This window comes from Amphiura filiformis, chromosome 1 (genome assembly GCF_039555335.1).
Source record: "Amphiura filiformis chromosome 1, Afil_fr2py, whole genome shotgun sequence".
Taxonomy (NCBI): Eukaryota; Metazoa; Echinodermata; class Ophiuroidea; order Amphilepidida; family Amphiuridae; genus Amphiura; species Amphiura filiformis.
The window spans coordinates 38,506,904-38,529,155 of record NC_092628.1 but is presented as its reverse complement, the minus strand read 5'-3'; the positions used below and the strand labels follow the sequence as shown (position 1 = coordinate 38,529,155).

General features: G+C 36.5%; 23 non-coding genes across 23 annotated transcripts; 11 read left to right on the top strand and 12 right to left on the bottom strand.

The window, feature by feature from the left end:
• Positions 1-1,994: 1,994 nt before the first annotated feature.
• On the bottom strand, positions 1,995-2,068 carry Trnai-aau (transfer RNA isoleucine (anticodon AAU)). Its single transcript has one exon. It is a non-coding gene; the product is annotated as a tRNA-Ile (tRNA).
• A 1,027-nt stretch (positions 2,069-3,095) lies between these two features.
• Positions 3,096-3,167, top strand: Trnad-guc (transfer RNA aspartic acid (anticodon GUC)). Its single transcript has one exon. It is a non-coding gene; the product is annotated as a tRNA-Asp (tRNA).
• Positions 3,168-3,513: 346 nt separating this feature from the next.
• Trnai-aau (transfer RNA isoleucine (anticodon AAU)) lies at positions 3,514-3,587 on the bottom strand. Its single transcript has one exon. It is a non-coding gene; the product is annotated as a tRNA-Ile (tRNA).
• Positions 3,588-3,893: 306 nt separating this feature from the next.
• Trnad-guc (transfer RNA aspartic acid (anticodon GUC)) lies at positions 3,894-3,965 on the top strand. Its single transcript has one exon. It is a non-coding gene; the product is annotated as a tRNA-Asp (tRNA).
• A 7,465-nt stretch (positions 3,966-11,430) lies between these two features.
• Positions 11,431-11,504, bottom strand: Trnai-aau (transfer RNA isoleucine (anticodon AAU)). Its single transcript has one exon. It is a non-coding gene; the product is annotated as a tRNA-Ile (tRNA).
• Positions 11,505-12,531: 1,027 nt separating this feature from the next.
• Positions 12,532-12,603, top strand: Trnad-guc (transfer RNA aspartic acid (anticodon GUC)). The gene has a single exon. It is a non-coding gene; the product is annotated as a tRNA-Asp (tRNA).
• Positions 12,604-12,949: 346 nt separating this feature from the next.
• Positions 12,950-13,023, bottom strand: Trnai-aau (transfer RNA isoleucine (anticodon AAU)). Its single transcript has one exon. It is a non-coding gene; the product is annotated as a tRNA-Ile (tRNA).
• A 309-nt stretch (positions 13,024-13,332) lies between these two features.
• Trnad-guc (transfer RNA aspartic acid (anticodon GUC)) lies at positions 13,333-13,404 on the top strand. The gene has a single exon. It is a non-coding gene; the product is annotated as a tRNA-Asp (tRNA).
• A 2,671-nt stretch (positions 13,405-16,075) lies between these two features.
• Positions 16,076-16,149, bottom strand: Trnai-aau (transfer RNA isoleucine (anticodon AAU)). Its single transcript has one exon. It is a non-coding gene; the product is annotated as a tRNA-Ile (tRNA).
• A 307-nt stretch (positions 16,150-16,456) lies between these two features.
• Trnad-guc (transfer RNA aspartic acid (anticodon GUC)) lies at positions 16,457-16,528 on the top strand. The gene has a single exon. It is a non-coding gene; the product is annotated as a tRNA-Asp (tRNA).
• Positions 16,529-16,834: 306 nt separating this feature from the next.
• Trnai-aau (transfer RNA isoleucine (anticodon AAU)) lies at positions 16,835-16,908 on the bottom strand. The gene has a single exon. It is a non-coding gene; the product is annotated as a tRNA-Ile (tRNA).
• A 308-nt stretch (positions 16,909-17,216) lies between these two features.
• On the top strand, positions 17,217-17,288 carry Trnad-guc (transfer RNA aspartic acid (anticodon GUC)). Its single transcript has one exon. It is a non-coding gene; the product is annotated as a tRNA-Asp (tRNA).
• A 443-nt stretch (positions 17,289-17,731) lies between these two features.
• Trnai-aau (transfer RNA isoleucine (anticodon AAU)) lies at positions 17,732-17,805 on the bottom strand. The gene has a single exon. It is a non-coding gene; the product is annotated as a tRNA-Ile (tRNA).
• A 309-nt stretch (positions 17,806-18,114) lies between these two features.
• Positions 18,115-18,186, top strand: Trnad-guc (transfer RNA aspartic acid (anticodon GUC)). The gene has a single exon. It is a non-coding gene; the product is annotated as a tRNA-Asp (tRNA).
• Positions 18,187-18,628: 442 nt separating this feature from the next.
• On the bottom strand, positions 18,629-18,702 carry Trnai-aau (transfer RNA isoleucine (anticodon AAU)). Its single transcript has one exon. It is a non-coding gene; the product is annotated as a tRNA-Ile (tRNA).
• Positions 18,703-19,010: 308 nt separating this feature from the next.
• On the top strand, positions 19,011-19,082 carry Trnad-guc (transfer RNA aspartic acid (anticodon GUC)). The gene has a single exon. It is a non-coding gene; the product is annotated as a tRNA-Asp (tRNA).
• A 303-nt stretch (positions 19,083-19,385) lies between these two features.
• Positions 19,386-19,459, bottom strand: Trnai-aau (transfer RNA isoleucine (anticodon AAU)). Its single transcript has one exon. It is a non-coding gene; the product is annotated as a tRNA-Ile (tRNA).
• Positions 19,460-19,767: 308 nt separating this feature from the next.
• Trnad-guc (transfer RNA aspartic acid (anticodon GUC)) lies at positions 19,768-19,839 on the top strand. The gene has a single exon. It is a non-coding gene; the product is annotated as a tRNA-Asp (tRNA).
• Positions 19,840-20,283: 444 nt separating this feature from the next.
• Positions 20,284-20,357, bottom strand: Trnai-aau (transfer RNA isoleucine (anticodon AAU)). The gene has a single exon. It is a non-coding gene; the product is annotated as a tRNA-Ile (tRNA).
• A 308-nt stretch (positions 20,358-20,665) lies between these two features.
• Positions 20,666-20,737, top strand: Trnad-guc (transfer RNA aspartic acid (anticodon GUC)). The gene has a single exon. It is a non-coding gene; the product is annotated as a tRNA-Asp (tRNA).
• A 306-nt stretch (positions 20,738-21,043) lies between these two features.
• On the bottom strand, positions 21,044-21,117 carry Trnai-aau (transfer RNA isoleucine (anticodon AAU)). The gene has a single exon. It is a non-coding gene; the product is annotated as a tRNA-Ile (tRNA).
• A 310-nt stretch (positions 21,118-21,427) lies between these two features.
• Positions 21,428-21,499, top strand: Trnad-guc (transfer RNA aspartic acid (anticodon GUC)). Its single transcript has one exon. It is a non-coding gene; the product is annotated as a tRNA-Asp (tRNA).
• Positions 21,500-21,941: 442 nt separating this feature from the next.
• On the bottom strand, positions 21,942-22,015 carry Trnai-aau (transfer RNA isoleucine (anticodon AAU)). Its single transcript has one exon. It is a non-coding gene; the product is annotated as a tRNA-Ile (tRNA).
• Positions 22,016-22,252: the final 237 nt, after the last annotated feature.

Here is a 22,252-nt window from a genome sequence, read left to right as displayed (position 1 = left end):
ATCTTCGATATGAGGGGAACACGTAAAAAATATAATCAAGGTCAACCGAGGTCAAAGGTCATCCAAGGGCTACATTTTAATATCACGGGAGCATGAACAAAATCAAACCGATGTCACTCGAGGGCGAAGATCAAATGGGATCAGTATGCCCAATTGGGCTTACAAGTAGTAAAAAGCATGACGGGAACATGTCAAAAAGTCAAAAGGGGTCATCAGGGGTCAAATAGCATGGCTATCAGTAACTCTCACAGCAACGGGTGAACTAGTACTAATAAAATAATGAGCTGTGTGTGTCTGTCTGTCCGGCAATGCATTTCGCCACACTTCGAGGCATCGATCCGATATTTCGGATATAGATAGATATCGGGCATTCCACGTTTATGGAGTGGTTTGAAAGGTCATCGGAGATCAAGGTCAAAGGTCAAAATTTCAACTTTGTCCAATCGGGCCCAAACTTGGTAGGTGGAATCCTTGATACGAGGGGAATATAATGCTCAAAATAAAATCGAGGTCAACCAAAGTCAAAGGTCATTACGGAGGGGGTCAAATTTCGTGGTTCTTAAAAGGAACCATCTGGGAACCATGAAATGATCTTTGGTTACTTTGAAGACCTTTTTTGGTTCTCTAAAGAGGCTGCAGAACCTGTAATAGCTCTTTAAAGGGAACCTTTTTGAGGGTTAAAGTGTGAAGGTTCTCCCAGAAGGACACTTAAGAACCCTTTCTCATCTCTTTCCACCTTGTCCTCCATTTTCATCTCTTTTTTCCCTTTTCCATTTTTCCTCTTCCTTTCCTCCTGGACTAATTAATGATGTCAAATCATTAAACAATACTAAGACCAAAAAAATGTTTGATTGGCGTAACCCAACCGACCCCAAAAGTAGACCCGATCCTGACTTTTTTCTTTTTAATAAATAAAATCCACAATAATAATAATAAAAAATTAAAAAAAGAAGAAAAATTGTTCCAAAGCCTTTATCAAACGAAATTTTGCAGCTTAAAAAGTAAAAAAATCCCGACCTACCTACCCTAATTTTTTTAATGGTATGCCAATCAAACATTTTTTAGGCTTAACTTATATACACACTACATGTAAAAATAGTAGATTTTGTAATGTAAGTAAAATTTCGTTGATGCATTTTTTTTGGTAAAAACAAGAACATACTATACTTGTGCCTTGTGTTCAAAATTATTTTGTGTGTGTATTAGTCGTGTGGAACTTGAGACTGTAAATGTATTACTAACAGTTTTTGCTTTAATGTTGACGTCTGAGGTATTTAACCAGCAAACAAAAGTTTTTAGAACATTTTAAACGGGTTATATTTTGGTTTGGTAAAAACGTTTTAATAACATTAAATGTTGAGTTATTAAAGGTCATGAAAACGTTTGTATGAAAACACACTATAACATTTAAAAAAAATGTTGTTAAAGTGTTATTGAAAATATTTTTAGGAAACCTTTTTTGTCAAATATTTTGTCAACACTTTAATTGTGTTAGAATATTTTGCAGTAAGTTTTCAAAAAATGTTGTTGAATGTTATGAAAACGCTTTATAAATTATACCCGTTAGGGCCTATATATTAACCCAACATTTAAACGTTTTCTGACAACCTTTTCTATCCTGTTGCGAATAATGTCAAAAACGTTTTGTGTTTGCCGGGTCGTTCGGGTGCCTAGTGGACATTCCAAAATATCCATGGTCAAAGTTTAGGCCGGGAGTTTAAGGCCTACACAGGGGTCAAATTTAAAACTGTGTTTACTAAAAACAATTCTAAAATATTCCTCTGGACTTTGCACCCTTATATACTCTTTATATAACCCGATGAGAAAAAATTTTCTGTGAGTTTTCTGTAAGGCTCCCGGAGTGAGGCTGTCAATCAGGTAAAAAATATGGGCAAAAATATCAACAACAAAAAATAAATACAATTTTGCCCCACAAATGACCCATTTTCTGTTCTTCCATTAAATATTTATAATGCAATAAAAGATATATTTTCTGGCCAGTATGGGGCTCGAACCCATGACATTCGCGTTATTAGCACGACGCTCTAACCAACTGAGCTAACCGGCCATGTGGAGCGAGCAAGCGATGATAAACAACAATAATACTAGCATGACTAGTGAGCAATTTTATCTTCATATTGTGCAATACGTGTGTTATCTCACCATTGCTCACAGTGCATTGTGCAATGTCCATATCGTAGCCACGAGCGAAGGGTAAATCGACTTATTTATCTGTAACGTATTTCAGAAAAAGATAATTTAAGATAGTAAATGCAAAACAAGTATTTATCTGGAGCTTGTCTATGGTTTAAGCGTCCATAAAGTTTTATAGAGGTCAACATATATTGTAATAGCCCTAGGTCCTTTCGATTTTTCTTGGAAAAGGAACAAATTTATTAACGCATTTGGGACATTTTAATATTAACGCCCCGGATTAACGCAAAGACCCCAAAGACAAGTAGACTGCGGAACTCAAGTCTTACATGATAGTCGTCATTTATTATCTATTGGTCGTTTAATAATAAGACAAGTGAGTTTGACATTATTGTTATTAGGCCTATAAACTTTCGAAATGGTATCATAGTGTAAATATTAGCTATTTTCTTTTCAGATCACAGTTTTATAAGGACAATTTTTTTTTTTAAATGACCCAAAAGATCACAAAAATCTATAAATAATTTGCAATTTGGGAAAATACAAAAAAAAATTGTTCCTGAAATTTCCGAAATTTGGGTCGGCATTCATTGTACAGGAAATGTTTTTTCCCAATTTGTTCAAAATCTGGGTCGGTCGGGCCCGTAGAACAGGGTTTTCTTTTTTCGTCTCCTAAACAAGGTTAATTTGTATGTTTTTCAATTGACCTATAAAGAAGGTCCAACATAATAGGCCTATATTTTTAAGTTTTAGATATATTTCAAGGAATAATCGCAGCTAAGAGGATATTGTGGGTTTAAAAAAAAAAAATTATTAAAAACAATAAACCATTGAAGATATTTTTGGCCTTAACTCCAGAGACAGAATTTATACTACAATACCAGTAGGCCTACAATATTTCGTTATATCACCCGTTTTATAGGAATTATGTACTAAGTCAATCCTCGATAGTATAGTGGTGAGTATCCCCGCCTGTCACGCGGGAGACCGGGATTCAATTCCCCGTCGGGGAGGCGATGACTTATTTTTATCCTATTTGTCACGTAAGAACAATTACATAATAATAACCCCTTTGTGCATAATATGAAACACACTGTCTTTTTTCTTCAAACATTTGTGCATTTATATTTTTATGTTTTAAAATAGCTTCAAACCAAGAACATTTTCAGTTTTAACAAATTTTTAAATGACGTGCTAAAGACTTTATTGATACATTTCACGCTAATGGGTGTTATATGGAAATGATGTGGTAATATTTAAAGCGTTAATAACGCTTGGAATTCATTGACACATATAAACAAACAGAAAAAGACAAGAAGAAATGAAAAATAAAAATACACAAAATCTTAATTTACCATCTGGCCAGTATGGGGCTCGAACCCACGACATTCGCGTTATTAGCACGACGCTCTAACCAACTGAGCTAACCGGCCATGTGATAGCTTAATTTATGCAATTAGTGTACCATGCCCTATAAAAGAACCTTCGTTAGATCACCCCCCCCCTTTTCCCAAGAAAAATGATGAAAGGATGTAATCAGATTTTAAAACTGCACTTAAAAAGGTTAACCTGTTAACAAAATGTACATGAAGGGTCACAATTTATACAGAAAATCAGCATTTTGTCTTTTGTCAGCAAAAGAGAAAATACAACAAAAATCAAAGGAGCTAAAAAGATTAACTTGTCTATTACAATACTAGTTATATCACTAGTTTTGTAGGAAAGTTTCATCACGTCAATCCTCGATAGTATAGTGGTGAGTATCCCCGCCTGTCACGCGGGAGACCAGGGTTCAATTCCCCGTCGGGGAGGCGATTACGTATTTTTATCCTATTTGTCACGTAAGCTAACCGGCCATGTGATAGCTTAATTTATTCAATTAGTGTACCATGCCCTATTAAAGAACCTTCGTTAGATCAAAACCGATAAAGGTGCGATGATGGTTTTTTAGCGCGTTAGCGCTGCTCACTAGCAAAATTGCAAATTGCGCGGTATTTGCAATTTTCTGGTTTTTCCACGCTAATAGCGCCAATATCGCCGATAGCGTGATAATAGCAAACCTTTGCTATTTCGTGCTAATTGTGGTGAACCAATTGCGCGCTATTACCAAAACTGCTAAAAATGTTCTCGGCATGGTAAGCGATATTAGCGCTAATATCGTTAATAGCAGCCATTACCGTAATGCGCGCTATTAGTGTGAGTCGTGCTATTTTCGTCACTAACGCTATTAGCACTCATTAGCATATCACTTGCAAAAGTTCTAAAAATGCTCTCAATAGCGTACATGATGCAGTCATGTCTACAGTAGAATTCACCGCGACCTTTTCGGGACTTAAACCCCATTAAAAGCTATTAAACCAAGATTACACTCATTGAAAAAGCTCAACTGATTAAATCAGATCTTCTCTGGTTGTGCACATGTGTCTGTTTTATATGTGCGGTATCGCAATGAGCTGGTATTTATAGCTTCAGTTGGGTAACCGATTATAAAGGAAACGCAAGGAAACCATGGTATGTGGACCTTTGTTCACGAAATGAGACAATGGCCTGCTTTTTGTTAACCAGCATTCTTGAAAATGAGCAACATAATGATTGTTGACTTAACACGGTTTGGAAATAATTTCTTCATATTTTTGCTGAACCATGAAATGGTATCAGCCTATATTAGTGTCAAAAGGGGTCATCAGGGGTCAAATAGCATGGCTATCAGTAACTCTCACAGCAACGGGTGAACTAGTACTAATAAAATAATGAGCTCTGTGTATCTGTCTGTCCGGCAATGCGTTTCGCCACACATAGGGCCTGCACTTTGGCTCGTTTTTGCAGGTTTACATGGTCCAATAATCACAAGATGACTGACATGTGGTAACAAAGGAAGCAGTCACTGCAATTTGATTATGTCCCATATGATTGGCCATTCAAGACACCCCTGTGAATATACTATAGCGGCCTTTTCAAAATATAATACCTGTTTGCTTGACTGCATTGACAATACCCGGGAACAATACACACAGTATATGCATTGGACAAACTTTTTACAATAAGCATGATAAGTGATGATGTGACCTCCAGATTTATACATCGTTCGTCTCGCACAGTGACGACATTTGATTGAATGGACTGCGCCGTGATTACGGTGAAGGACACCGGTTCAAATCCTTTGTTTGGAGCCAATCGATAAAAGCATGCAGGGCCTCTATACCCTATACCCATGTACAGTTTATCCCTTACATAACCTATGTCTTGAATACGCTGGCAAAGTTATGTAATAATCGGATTAATACTATATAGCAGTAGGTAAAAACAAGTTTTGAATAATCCGCGCTACAAAGTCCCATTCAGTGATCCCAGCGAAAGTGAAAAAAAAATCAAATTGTGTATAAATTTTTTAATGAAAAACAAATGGCAAAAAAAAAAAAAAACACAGGAAAACGACAGTATTGACGAAGTTGAAGCCCCATTCAAATACATGTAGCTAATTTATATACTGTCAGTACCGGTATATAAATTACAGACTCACGTAACCGCATTATTTTTTTTGTCTTAGACACACGGCTTTCGGCTGAACCACTACACTAGCAAGCTATGTTAGCACATCTATGACAATGACGAAACGTACAAAATCAGCCATAGGCCTTTTATGACCTTTGACATTCTTTTGTGGCGAGTGACATGGTCTTTCAATTCACGCCGAGTGTCCTTGACAGGTTCGACTATGCTTCAGTGGTCATGAAAGAATTCAAAAGATAACCTCTGCCCCAATAATCCCAGGCAATTATCTGAAACTGCTCCTCGGATCACAAGAACTCAGTCCTCAAATGATAGTCATAATAATGTCCAAAATATAAAAATTACTGACTATCATTGAAGACTGAGTTCCGCAGTCTAGTATCCAAAATCTGTATTTTGATGATTTTTACGATCGTCGGGATGAAAAAAAAAAATCAAAAAATCACTGAATGGGCCTTTAGTTCCCTACTCTCCTTACCCTGACAATATAAATCAAAGAAAAATAAAGAAAAAAAAATAAAACAAGAAAAGAAAAAAAAAGACAAAGAAAACGCATTCTGAATACGAAGAATGTCTTTCTGATATCAAATAAATTTCATTGTTTGGAATTCACGATATAATACAAATTTTATGACAAATTATTAAAATTTGATATTTTTCACATTTTTGATATATAACAGTCCTCGAAGTAAATATCATAAATCTAATGATATATTCTTAAACAGTCCCTGGCACACCATACATGTATAGGCCTATGTATAGTACATTAGTCTGCTTTATCTGTTTTGTGCTGTTTAAGCAAATTTAAACATAATTTCCATAAAATGTAAGCTTTTACTGTCAGATATATCCCCTTTTAATTTTGAGCAGAACAAGTGAGGTAAAGCAAAGAAAATTGGAATTTACTACTACTAGCGCCAATGAATGTTATACGATTGTAAAGCGGTACGATCCTCTGGGTGTGTGTGTGTGTGGGTGTGGGGGGGTGCGTATGTGTGTCCTGCACGCGTATTTTTCTGCAACTATAACGGGACGCAATACGATACCGGTATGTTATAAGAATCAAACTTACAAGAAAGATGGCTCTTGTCAAATCCTACAATTCTGTCAGAGAAAATATGCATATTTGCATTAAATTTTTATTAATTGACATAATTGATTAATTAATAAATATTTTATTTAATGATTTACCATAATTCCAAACATGTCAAACAATATGTCAAATTAAAGCTAATGAAATGCTTTATAAATTGGTAAGAGCACATTTTGCAGAATGCATTTAGTATTTTAGTTACATGATTCCAAACATTCTATTCCAATTTTTTGCTACACACGCATAGGAGCTGTACTTTTAGAATCCGCGCCTAATCAATAATAATAGTCTTTCACTCCATTGTCAAAGTACTGTGCTCCCTGTAGCATTATAGTGACCAGGTCGCGATATTTTTTTCCTAGTCAACATTTGCATCACATAATACATTTACATGATATAGGCCTATATGAGGCTGGATTGAGCTGTGTTCAGTTTTATACGGCGGATTTATTGCCATAATTATTACCTCTTACTTAAAGGAGGATTTCGTGATCCTAGCATCCTCTTTTTATGACATTTTCAGTAGATATCCACGAAAAAAGCTTATTTCCAAAATTTCAGTTGATTCCGATTTTGCGTTTGCGAGTTATGCATGATTATGTGTATTACACTGCTCCATAGACAATGTGTTGTAATTTCGTTCTGGTGCACCAGAACGAAATTCAAATTTAACGATATTTTTGTTAAACGAATTAATCTGCAAGAAATATTTGGTACATAAACATTATGTAGCCAGAGGTATCCAGTGGTGTAAAAATCTCAACTTTTTGGGGAAAAGTGGGGGATGAGGCTGTGGATCACGAAATGCCCCTTTAACAAAAAAGAAAAACAAATTTATTCCAATTAAAATTCTACCAGGGTTCGAACCCACAACCTTTTATTTAACAGTCGAGATCGAATACCACTACGCTGTGAGTACTTCTGCCAGAAATGCGTTTGTTCATCATACTTATTGATTACGGAATAAATCGCAAACACACGATATATATATATATTACTTGTCTATTAGTAATAAATACGTATATAATCTCCAATCAATAATGAACCTTGCCTCCGACTATGCGGTTCCTATGCAAATGTTGACTAGTAAATTAATATAGGCGACCAGGTCCTAGAGTGTGATGGTTTTGTAGCAGATGACAGTGCTCATTCAAGCCTGTCAAGGTCAGTTAGTAGCCACTTGCTGAATGGATGGCCATTATCAGCTATCAAAGAGATGCCTTGTGCAGCTGCCAATCACAGTAGAGGTTTGATAACATTTTGTTAAAAACCCAAATGTGATATAAGGACAAAGCTGTGCATGTTGGTACTTAATTGTTTGGATTCTTATGTTGAAATTCCCTTGTATTAATATTTTTATGTGTAGTGTATATTGTTCATAAATTATATAGCTTTTAATTTTGGGCATTTTTGCTCTGTTGCACTGTACCATTATGGAATTTGAGCAAATCAATTACCGACACAAGCAGGTATACAGTGTATTATTTTATTTTTATTTCGTCTCAGGAGCACAGCTCACTTGGTAAGGCGTCAGAATTTGGTACACGAGCGCTTCGAACTTTAAATCGGAAGGTGGTGAGTTCGAGCCTCATCACGGTCACATTAATTTTATAAACCAAATATTGTTTGAACTTTTCATATTTGTTTTTCTTTTATTGTTTCTTTTTCTTTGTCTTTTTTTTTTTCTTGTTTTATTTAATTTTTTCTTTATTTTTCTTTGATTCATATTGCCAGGGTAAGGAGTGGAGGGAACTAACGGCCCATTCAGTGATTTTTTCAGAAATTCAGATTTTGTACAATGATATAGTCAGTAATAATCTTTTGATCATTATATGACTATCATCATCCGAAGAGCAGTTTCAGACAATTGCTTGGGATTGTTGGGGCAGAGGTTATCTTTTGAATTCTTTCATGACCGCTGAAGCAGAGTCAAACCTGTCTTTTTCATTTTCATTTTATTTAGCACTCAATATACATCAAAAATTGCAAACAAAAAGAAAATACAATAGATTGCACATTATGGATAAAATACTTTAAAATCTACTGTACATGTATGTAATTCAGGGTACCAGAATAAACTATTGCACGAGGTGACAATGGAATAAATACCAATGAGTACCAAGGATAGCCCAAAAAGCCTTCCGAAGAAAGCTTAATTCCATTGGGGTCCTTGTAAGGCAAAAAACAAGGTTCATCAGTTCAATTCAAGGACACTCGGCGTGAATTGAACTGATTTAATTTATATACTGACAGTATATATAAATTAGCTACATGTAGGCCTATTTGAATGGGGCTTCAACTTCGTCGATACTGCCGTTTTCTTGGGTTTTTCCATTAAAAAAATTTATAAAAGTAACAATTTGATTTTTTTTTCACTTTCGCTGGGATCACTGAATGGGGCTTTGCAACGCGATATATTCAAAACTTGTATTCACCTACTGTTATAGCATTAATCCGATTATTACACAACTTCGCCAGCGTATTCAAGACATCCAATGCAAATAATCACCTAGATTATGACGTTCATACCGTAAATATGGCGGAGTACTCAAATTCATTCAACAAAAGCATGATTACAAGCTATTGCAATCTACCGCGACAGCTCGTCTCACACACATAACAAATGCACTATAGGATCAAATAGGTTGACGACAACGTTTGATTGAATGCACTGCATTGCGCCATGATTACGGTGAAGGACACCGGTTCAAATCCTTTGTATGGAGCTAATCAATAATTTCACGCACATCCTCTATTATTGCCCAATTATTGCCCGGGATGATTGCACACTGTAAAAGAGCTATTGTTATAATGTTTGATGAAAAATACAGATAAAGCAGACAGATTTACTACATGTGGTACATGTATATACATATAGGGAATGTGTTCAAGTATTACCTAATTATAATAGGGGCGTATCCAAAAATGAATTCACACCCCTTTCAAATGTCGAGCCAAAGTGCAGGCCCTATGCTTCGAGGCATCGATCCGATATTTCGCATATAGATCGATATCGGGCATTCCACGTTTATGGGGTGGTTTGAAAGGTCATCGGAGGTCAAGGTCAAAGGTCAAAATTTCAACTTTGTCCAATCGGGCCCAAACTTGGTAGGTGGAATCCTTGATACGAGGGGAATATAATGCTCAAAATAAAATCGAGGTCAACCAAGGTCAAAGGTCATTACGGAGGGGGTAAAAATTTCGTGGTTCTTAAAAGGAACCATCTGGGAACCATGAAATGATCTTTGGTTACTTTGAAGACCTTTTTTGGTTCTCTAAGGTTCTCTGTAATAGCTCTTTAAAGGGGACCTTTTTGAGGCTTAAAGTGTGAAGGTTCTCCCAGAAGGACACTTAAGAACCCTTTCTCATCTCTTTCCACCTTGTCTTCCATTTTCATCTCTTTTTTCCCTTTTCCATTTTTCCTCTTCCTTTCCTCCTGGACTAATTAATGATGTCAAATCATTAAACAATACTAAGACCTAAAAAATGTTTGATTGGCGTAACCCAACCGACCCCAAAAGTAGACCCGATCCTGACTTTTTTCTTTTTAATAAATAAAATCCACAATAATAATAATAATAATAATAATAATAATAAAAATTTAAAAAAGAAGAAAAATAGTTCCAAAGCCTTTATCAAACGAAATTTTGCAGCTTAAAAAGTAAAAAAATCCCGACCTACCTACCCTAATTTTTTTTAATGGTATGCCAATCAAACATTTTTTAGGCCTAACTTATATACACACTAGGCCTACATGTAAAAATAGTAGATTTTGTAATGTAAGTAAAATTTCGTTGATGCATTTTTTTTGGTAAAAACAAGAACATACTATACTTGTGCCTTGTGTTCAAAATTATTTTGTGTGTGTATTAGTCGTGTGGAACTTGAGACTGTAAATGTATTACTAACAGTTTTTGCTTTAATGTTGACGTCTGAGGTATTTAACCAGCAAACAAAAAAGTTTTTAGAACATTTTAAACGGGTTATATTTTGGTTTGGTAAAAACGTTTTAATAACATTAAATGTTGAGTTATTAAAGGTCATGAAAACGTTTGTATGAAAACACACTATAACATTTAAAAAAAATGTTGTTAAAGTGTTATTGAAAATATTTTTAGGAAACCTTTTTTGTCAAATATTTTGTCAACACTTTAATTGTGTTAGAATATTTTGCAGTAAGTTTTCAAAAAATGTTTTTGAATGTTATGAAAACGCTTTATAAATTATACCCGTTAGGGCCTATATATTAACCCAACATTTAAACGTTTTCTGACAACCTTTTCTATCCTGTTGCGAATAATGTCAAAAACGTTTTGTGTTTGCCGGGTAACGGGTGCCTAGTGGACATTCCAAAATATCCATGGTCAAAGTTTAGGCCGGGAGTTTAAGGCCTACACAGGGGTCAAATTTAAAATTGTGTTTACTAAAAACAATTCTAAAATATTCCTCTGGACTTTGCACCCTTTATATACTCTTTATATAACCCGATGAGAAAAATTTTTCTGAGTTTTCTGTAGGCCTAAGGCTCCCGGAGTGAGGCTGTCAATCAGGTAAAAAAAATTTTATATGGGCAAAAATATCAACAACAAAAAATAAATACAATTTTGCCCCACAAATGACCCATTTTCTGTTCTTCCATTAAATATTTATAATGCAATAAAAGATATATTTTCTGGCCAATATGGGGCTCGAACCCATGACATTCGCGTTATTAGCACGACGCTCTAACCAACTGAGCTAACCGGCCATGTGGAGCGAGCAAGCGATGATAAACAACAATAATACTAGCATGACTAGTGAGCAATTTTATCTTCATATTGTGCAATACGTGTGTTATCTCACCATTGCTCACAGTGCATTGTGCAATGTCCATATCGTAGCCACGAGCGAAGGGTAAATCGACTTATTTATCTGTAACGTATTTCAGAAAAAGATAATTTAAGATAGTAAATGCAAAACAAGTATTTATCTGGAGCTTGTCTATGGTTTAAGCGTCCATAAAGTTTTATAGAGGTCAACATATATTGTAATAGCCCTAGGTCCTTTCGATTTTTCTTGGAAAAGGAACAAATTTATTAACGCATTTGGGACATTTTAATATTAACGCCCCGGATTAACGCAAAGACCCCAAAGACAAGTAGACTGCGGAACTCAAGTCTTACATGATAGTCGTCATTTATTATCTATTGGTCGTTTAATAATAAGACAAGTGAGTTTGACATTATTGTTATTAGGCCTATAAACTTTCGAAATGGTATCATAGTGTAAATATTAGCTATTTTCTTTTCAGATCACAGTTTTATAAGGACAATTTTTTTTTTAAATGACCCAAAAGATCACAAAAATCTATAAATAATTTGCAATTTGGGAAAATACAAAAAAAAAATTGTTCCTGAAATTTCCGAAATTTGGGTCGGCATTCATTGTACAGGAAATGTTTTTTCCCAATTTGTTCAAAATCTGGGTCGGTCGGGCCCGTAGAACAGGGTTTTCTTTTTTCGTCTCCTAAACAAGGTTAATTTGTATGTTTTTCAATTGACCTATAAAGAAGGTCCAACATAATAGGCCTATATTTTTAAGTTTTAGATATATTTCAAGGAATAATCGCAGCTAAGAGGATATTGTGGGTTTAAAAAAAAAAAATTATTAAAAACAATAAACCATTGAAGATATTTTTGGCCTTAACTCCAGAGACAGAATTTATACTACAATACCAGTAGGCCTACAATATTTCGTTATATCACCCGTTTTATAGGAATTATGTACTAAGTCAATCCTCGATAGTATAGTGGTGAGTATCCCCGCCTGTCACGCGGGAGACCGGGATTCAATTCCCCGTCGGGGAGGCGATGACTTATTTTTATCCTATTTGTCACGTAAGAACAATTACATAATAATAACTCCTTTGTGCATAATATGAAACACACTGTCTTTTTTCTTCAAACATTTGTGCATTTATATTTTTATGTTTTAAAATAGCTTCAAACCAAGAACATTTTCAGTTTTAACAAATTTTTAAATGACGTGCTAAAGACTTTATTGATACATTTCACGCTAATGGGTGTTATATGGAAATGATGTGGTAATATTTAAAGCGTTAATAACGCTTGGAATTCATTGACACATATAAACAAACAGAAAAAGACACGAAGAAATGAAAAATAAAAATACACAAAATCTTAATTTACCATCTGGCCAGTATGGGGCTCGAACCCACGACATTCGCGTTATTAGCACGACGCTCTAACCAACTGAGCTAACCGGCCATGTGATAGCTTAATTTATGCAATTAGTGTACCATGCCCTATAAAACAACCTTCGTTAGATCAAAACCCCACCCCTTTTCCCAAGAAAAATGATGAAAGGATGTAATCAGATTTTAAAACTGCACTTAAAAAGGTTAACCTGTTAACAAAATGTACATGAAGGGTCACAATTTAAACTGAAAGTCAGCATTTTGTCTTTTGTCAGCAAAAGAGAAAATACAACAAAAATCAAAGGAGCTAAAAAGATTAACTTGTCTATTACAATACTAGTTATATCACTAGTTTTGTAGGAAAGTTTAATCACGTCAATCCTCGATAGTATAGTGGTGAGTATCCCCGCCTGTCACGCGGGAGACCGGGGTTCAATTCCCCGTCGGGGAGGCGATTACTTATTTTTATCCTATTTGTCACGTAAGCTAACCGGCCATGTGATAGCTTAATTTATTCAATTAGTGTACCAGGCCTTGATGTTTTTTGTTGATGGTGGGGACAGAGGTCATACTAACTTTCTTGCCCTGCGGGGCCCTTTTATATTTGAACTCACTTGGAGTTTTTAGTTGTCGTATGTAAGTCTCCGGCCTTGGTGGGGACAGCGGTCACACTAGCTTTGTTGCCCTGCGGGGCCCTTTTACATTGGAACTCACTTGGAGTGTTTAGTTGTCGTATGGGAGTCACCGGCCCCAGGCCTGCCGGCCCTGCGGCCTTGATGTTTTTTGCTAATGGTGGGGACAGCGGTCACACTAAGTTTCTTGCCCTGCGGGGCCCTTTTATATTTGAACTCACTTGGAGTGTTTAGTTGTCGTATGGGAGTCTCCGGCCTCGGGCCTGCCAGCCCTGCGGCCTTGATGTTTTTTGTTGATGGTGCGGACAGAGGTCTCACTAGCTTTATTGCCCTGCGGGGCCCATAAATATTGGAACTCACTTGGAGTGTTTAGTTGTCGTATGGGAGCCTCAGGCCTGCCGGCCCTGCGGCCTTGATTTTTTTTGTTGATGGTGGGGACAGTGGTCACACAAGCCTTGTTGCCCTGCGTGGCCCCTTTATATTGGAACTCACTTGGAGTGTTAAGTTGTCGTATGGGAGTCTCCGGCCTCAGGCCTGCCGGCCCTGCGGCCCTAATATTTTGTTGATGGTGGGGACAGCGGTAACACTAGCTTTCTTGCCCTGCGGGCCCTTTTTATATTGGAACTCACTCAGGGCCCTTTTGTATTGGAACTCACCCTGCGGCCTTGATGTTTGTTGATGATGGTGGGGACCGCGGTCACACGAAGTTTTTTGCCCTGCGGGGCCCTTTTATATTGGAACTCACTTGGAGTGTTTAGTTGTCGTATGGGAGTCTCTGGCCCCGGGCCTGCCGGCCCTGCGGCCTTGATGTTTTTTGTTGATGGTGTGGACAGAGGTCATACTAAGTTTCTTGCCCTGCGGGGCCCTTTTATATTTGAACTCACTTGGAGTTTTTAGTTGTCGTATGTGAGTCTCCGGCCTTGGTGGGGACAGCGGTCACACTAGCTTTGTTGCCCTGCGGGGCCCTTTTACATTGGAACTCACTTGGAGTGTTTAGTTGTCGTATGGAGTCACCGGCCTCAGGCCTGCCGGCCCTGCGGCCTTGATGTTTGTTGCTGATGGTGGGGACAGCGGTCATACTAAGTTTCTTGCCCTGCGGGGCCCATTTATATTGGAACTCACTTGGAGTGTTTAGTTGTCGTATGTGAGTCTCCGGCCTCAGGCCTGCCGGCCGTGCGGCCTTGATATTTTTGTTGATGGTGGGGACAGCGGTTACACTAGCTTTCTTGCCCTGCGGGGCCCTTTTATATTGGAACAATTTGGCACATAATATAATGAGTTGTAATATCGTTATTAGTATTCCTGTCGGTATTTGCGCTAATAGCGCTATTAGCACGCCTTACGCTATTAGCGCTAATTACGCATCCCACGTTAATGAGTGTTATTAGCGCTATTAGCGCTAATAGCGCTAATAGCACCTACCATCCGTAGAAAATGATCAATTTTCAAATTTGCAAACGATACAATAATGAGCGCTAAATCGCTATTAGCACACACTACGCTATTAGCGCTAATAGCGCTAGTAGCACACCTTACGCTATTAGCGCTAATAGCGCACCTCGTGCTAATGAGTGCTATTTGCGCTATTAGCGCTAATAGCGCTAATAGCACCTACCATCCGTAGAAAATGATCAATTTTCAAATTTGCAAACGATACACTAATGAGCGCTAAATCGCTATTAGCACACACTACGCTATTAGCGTTAATAGCGCTAGTAGCACACCTTATGCTATTACCGCTAATAGCGAACCTCGCGCTAATGAGTGCTATTAGCACTATTAGCGCTAATAGCGTCTACCATTCGCAGAAAATGAAGAATTTGGCACATAATACAATGAGTTGTAATATCGTTATTAGCATACCTGTCGGTATTTGCGCTAATAGCGCTATTAGCACTCCTTACGCTATTAGCCTATCCCACGCTAATGAGTGCTAATAGCGCGCGCTAATAGCACGCCTTACGCTATTAGCGCTAATAGCGCATCTCACGCAAATGAGTGCTATTAGCGCTAATAGCGCTATTAGCACACCTTGCGCGATTGAGAGCATTTTTAGAACTTTTGCAAGTGATATGCTAATGAGTGCTAATAGCGTTAGTGATGAAAATAGCACGACTCACGCTAATAGCGCTAATAACTCGCATTACGCTAATGGCCGCTATTAACGATATTAGCGCTAATATCGCTTACCTTGACGAGAACAGTTTTAGCACTTTTGGTAATAGCGCGCAATTGGTTCACCACAATTAGCACGAAATAGCAGAGGTTTGCTATTATCACGCAATCGGCGATATTAGCGCTATTAGCGTGGAAAAAACAGAAAATTGCAAATACCGCGCAATTTGCAATTTTGCTAGTGAGCAGCGCTAACGCGCTAAATAACCATCATCGCACCTTTATCCGTTAATAACGCTTGGAATTCATTGACATAAACAGAAAAAGACAAGAAGAAATGAAAAATAAAAATACAAAAAATCTTAATTTACCATCTGGCCAGTATGGGGCTCGAACCCACGACATTCGCGTTATTAGCACGACGCTCTAACCAACTGAGCTAACCGGCCATGTGATAGCTTAATTTATGCAATTAGTGTACCATGCCCTATAAAACAACCTTCGTTAGATCAAAACTCCCCCTTTTCCCAAGAAAAATGATGAAAGGATGTAATCATATTTTAAAACTGCACTTAAAAAGGTTAACCTGTTAACAAAATGTACATGAAGGGTCACAATTTAAACTGAAAGTCAGCATTTTGTCTTTTGTGAGCAAAAGAGAAAATACAACAAAAATCAAAGGAGCTAAAAAGATTAACTTGTCTATTACAATATTTGTTATATCACTAGTTTTGTAGGAAAGTTTCATCACGTCAATCCTCGATAGTATAGTGGTGAGTATCCCCGCCTGTCACGCGGGAGACCGGGGTTCAATTCCCCGTCGGGGAGGTTATTACTTATTTTTATCCTATTTGTCACGTAAGAACAATTACATAATAATAACCCCTTTGTGCATAATATTAAACACACACTGTGTTTTTTCTTCAAACATTTGTGCATTTTCAGTTTTAACAAATTTTTAAATGACGTGCTAAAGACTTTATTGATACATTTCACGCTAATGGGTGTTATATGGAAATGATATGGTAATATTTAAAGCGTTAATAACGCTTGGAATTCATTGACACATATAAACAAACAGAAAAAGACAAGAAGAAATGAAAAATAAAAAACACAAAATCTTAATTTACCATCTGGCCAGTATGGGGCTCGAACCCACGACATTCGCGTTATTAGCACGACGCTCTAACCAACTGAGCTAACCGGCCGTGTGATAGCTTAATTTATGCAATTAGTGTACCATGCCCTATAAAACAACCTTCGTTAGATCAAAACTCCCCCCTTTTCCCAAGAAAAATGATGAAAGGATGTAATCATATTTTAAAACTGCACTTAAAAAGGTTAACCTGTTAACAAAATGTACATGAAGGGTTACAATTTAAACTGAAAGTCAGCATTTTGTCTTTTGTCAGCAAAAGAGAAAATACAACAAAAATCAAAGGAGCTAAAAAGATTAACTTGTCTATTACAATACTCGTTATATCACTAGTTTTGTAGGAAAGTTTCATCACGTCAATCCTCGATAGTATAGTGGTGAGTATCCCCGCCTGTCACGCGGGAGACCGGGGTTCAATTCCCCGTCGGGGAGGCGATTACTTATTTTTATCCTATTTGTCACGTAAGCTAACCGGCCATGTGATAGCTTAATTTATTCAATTAGTGTACCATGCCCTATTAAAGAACCTTCGTTAGATCAAAACCCCACCCTTTTTGCAAGAAAAATGATGAAAGGATGTAATCTGATTTTAAAACTGCACTTAAAAAGGTTAACCTGTTAACAAAATGTACATGAAGGGTCACAATTTATACAGAAAATAGCTTCAAACCAAGAACATTTTCAGTTTTAACAAATTTTTAAATGACGTGCTAAAGACCTTATTGATACATTTCACGCTAATGGGTGTTATATGGAAATGATATGGTAATATTTAAAGCGTTAATAACGCTTGGAATTCATTGACACATATAAACAAACAGAAAAAGACAAGAAGAAATGAAAAATAAAAATGCACAAAATCTTAATTTACCATCTGGCCAGTATGGGGCTCGAACCCACGACATTCGCGTTATTAGCACGACGCTCTAACCAACTGAGCTAACCGGCCATGTGATAGCTTAATTTATGCAATTAGTGTACCATGCCCTATAAAACAACCTTCGTTAGATCAAAACTCCCCCCTTTTCCCAAGAAAAATGATGAAAGGATGTAATCATATTTTAAAACTGCACTTAAAAAGGTTAACCTGTTAACAAAATGTACATGAAGGGTCACAATTTAAACTGAAAGTCAGCATTTTGTCTTTTGTCAGCAAAAGAGAAAATACAACAAAAATCAAACGAGCTAAAAAAGATTAACTTGTCTATTACAATGCTAGATATATCACTAGTTTTGTAGGAAAGTTTCATCACGTCAATCCTCGATAGTATAGTGGTGAGTATCCCCGCCTGTCACGCGGGAGACCGGGGTTCAATTCCCCGTCGGGGAGGCGATTACTTATTTTTATCCTATTTGTCACGTACGCTAACCGGCCATGTGATAGCTTAATTTATTCAATTAGTGTACCATGCCCTATTAAAGAACCTTCGTTAGATCAAAACCCCACCCCTTTTTCCAAGAAAAATGATGAAAGGATGTAATCTGATTTTAAAACTGCACTTAAAAAGGTTAACCTGTTAACAAAATGTACATGAAGGGTCACAATTTATACAGAAAATAGCTTCAAACCAAGAACATTTTCAGTTTTAACAAATTTTTAAATGACGTGCTAAAGACCTTATTGATACATTTCACGCTAATGGGTGTTATATGGAAATGATATGGTAATATTTAAAGCGTTAATAACGCTTGGAATTCATTGACACATATAAACAAACAGAAAAGACAAGAAGAAATGAAAAATAAAAAACACAAAATCTTAATTTACCATCTGGCCAGTATGGGGCTCGAACCCACGACATTCGCGTTATTAGCACGACGCTCTAACCAACTGAGCTAACCGGCCATGTGATAGCTTAATTTATGCAATTAGTGTACCATGCCCAATAAAATAACCTTCGTTAGATCAAAACTCCCCCCTTTTCCCAAGAAAAATGATGAAAGGATGTAATCATATTTTAAAACTGCACTTAAAAAGGTTAACCTGTTAACAAAATGTACATGAAGGGTCACAATTTAAACTGAAAGTCAGCATTTTGTCTTTTGTGAGCAAAAGAGAAAATACAACAAAAATCAAAGGAGCTAAAAAGATTAACTTGTCTATTACAATACTTGTTATATCACTAGTTTTGTAGGAAAGTTTCATCACGTCAATCCTCGATAGTATAGTGGTGAGTATCCCCGCCTGTCACGCGGGAGACCGGGGTTCAATTCCCCGTCGGGGAGGTTATTACTTATTTTTATCCTATTTGTCACGTAAGAACAATTACATAATGATAACCCCTTTGTGCAAAATATTAAACACACACTGTCTTTTTTGTTCAAACATTTGTGCATTTTCAGTTTTAACAAATTTTTAAATGACGTGCTAAAGACTTTATTGATACATTTCACGCTAATGGGTGTTATATGGAAATGATATGGTAATATTTAAAGCGTTAATAACGCTTGGAATTCATTGACATAAACAAACAGAAAAAGACAAGAAGAAATGAAAAATAAAAATACACAAAATCTTAATTTACCATCTGGCCAGTATGGGGCTCGAACCCACGACATTCGCGTTATTAGCACGACGCTCTAACCAACTGAGCTAACCGGCCATGTGATAGCTTAATTTATGCAATTAGTGTACCATGCCCTATAAAACAACCTTCGTTAGATCAAAACTCCCCCCTTTTCCCAAGAAAAATGATGAAAGGATGTAATCATATTTTAAAACTGCACTTAAAAAGGTTAACCTGTTAACAAAATGTACATGAAGGGTTACAATTTAAACTGAAAGTCAGCATTTTGTCTTTTGTCAGCAAAAGAGAAAATACAACAAACATCAAAGGAGCTAAAAAGATTAACTTGTCTATTACAATACTCGTTATATCACTAGTTTTGTAGGAAAGTTTCATCACGTCAATCCTCGATAGTATAGTGGTGAGTATCCCCGCCTGTCACGCGGGAGACCGGGGTTCAATTCCCCGTCGGGGAGGCGATTACTTATTTTTATCCTATTTGTCACGTAAGCTAACCGGCCATGTGATAGCTTAATTTATTTAATTAGTGTACCATGCCCTATTAAAGAACCTTCGTTAGATCAAAACCCCACCCCTTTTTCCAAGAAAAATGATGAAAGGATGTAATCTGATTTTAAAACTGCACTTAAAAAGGTTAACCTGTTAACAAAATGTACATGAAGGGTCACAATTTATACAGAAAATAGCTTCAAACCAAGAACATTTTCAGTTTTAACAAATTCTTAAATGACGTGCTAAATACCTTATTGATACATTTCACGCTAATGGGTGTTATATGGAAATGATATGGTAATATTTAAAGCGTTAATAACTCTTGGAATTCATTGACACATATAAACAAACAGAAAAAGACAAGAAGAAATGAAAAATAAAAATACACAAAATCTTAATTTACCATCTGGCCAGTATGGGGCTCGAACCCACGACATTCGCGTTATTAGCACGACGCTCTAACCAACTGAGCTAACCGGCCATGTGATAGCTTAATTTATGCAATTAGTGTACCATGCCCTATAAAACAACCTTTGTTAGATCAAAACTCCCCCCTTTTCCCAAGAAAAATGATGAAAGGATGTAATCATATTTTAAAACTGCACTTAAAAAGGTTAACCTGTTAACAAAATGTACATGAAGGGTCACAATTTAAACTGAAAGTCAGCATTTTGTCTTTTGTGAGCAAAAGAGAAAATACAACAAAAATCAAAGGAGCTAAAAAGATTAACTTGTCTATTACAATACTTGTTATATCACTAGTTTTGTAGGAAAGTTTCATCACGTCAATCCTCGATAGTATAGTGGTGAGTATCCCCGCCTGTCACGCGGGAGACCGGGGTTCAATTCCCCATCGGGGAGGTTATAACTTATTTTTATCCTATTTGTCACGTAAGAACAATTACATAATAATAACCCCTTTGTGCATAATATTAAACACACACTGTCTTTTTTCTTCAAACATTTGTGCATTTTCAGTTTTAACAAATTTTTAAATGACGTGCTAAAGACTTTATTGATACATTTCACGCTAATGGGTGTTATATGGAAATGATATGGTAATATTTAAAGCGTTAATAACGCTTGGAATTCATTGACACATATAAACAAACAGAAAAAGACAAGAAGAAATGAAAAATAAAAAACACAAAATCATAATTTACCATCTGGCCAGTATGGGGCTCGAACCCACGACATTCGCGTTATTAGCACGACGCTCTAACCAACTGAGCTAACCGGCCATGTGATAGCTTAATTTATGCAATTAGTGTACCATGCCCTATAAAACAACCTTCGTTAGATCAAAACTCCCCCCTTTTCCCAAGAAAAATGATGAAAGGATGTAATCATATATTAAAAAACTGCACTTAAAAAGGTTAACCTGTTAACAAAATGTACATGAAGGGTTACAATTTAAACTGAAAGTCAGCATTTTGTCTTTTGTCAGCAAAAGAAAAAATACAACAAAAATCAAAGGAGCTAAAAAGATTAACTTGTCTATTACAATACTCGTTATATCACTAGTTTTGTAGGAAAGTTTCATCACGTCAATCCTCGATAGTATAGTGGTGAGTATCCCCGCCTGTCACGCGGGAGACCGGGGTTCAATTCCCCGTCGGGGAGGCGATTACTTATTTTATCCTATTTGTCACGTAAGCTAACCGGCCATGTGATAGCTTAATTTATTCAATTAGTGTACCATGCCCTATTAAAGAACCTTCGTTAGATCAAAACCCCACCCCTTTTTCCAAGAAAAATGATGAAAGGATGTAATCTGATTTTAAAACTGCACTTAAAAAGGTTAACCTGTTAACAAAATGTACATGAAGGGTCACAATTTATACAGAAAATAGCTTCAAACCAAGAACATTTTCAGTTTTAACAAATTTTTAAATGACGTGCTAAAGACCTTATTGATACATTTCACGCTAATGGGTGTTATATGGAAATGATATGGTAATATTTAAAGCGTTAATAACGCTTGGAATTCATTGACACATATAAACAAACAGAAAAACACAAGAAGAAATGAAAATTAAAAAACACAAAATCTTAATTTACCATCTGGCCAGTATGGGGCTCGAACCCACGACATTCGCGTTATTAGCACGACGCTCTAACCAACTGAGCTAACCGGCCATGTGATAGCTTAATTTATGCAATTAGTGTACCATGCCCTATAAAACAACCTTCGTTAGATCAAAACTCCCCCTTTTCCCAAGAAAAATGATGAAAGGATGTAATCATATTAAAACATTTTTTTTGAAAGGATGTAATCAGATTTTATTTAAAACTGCACTTAAAAAGGTTAACCTGTTAACAAAATGTACATGAAGGGTCACAATTTAAACAGAAAGTCAGCATTTTGTGTTTTGT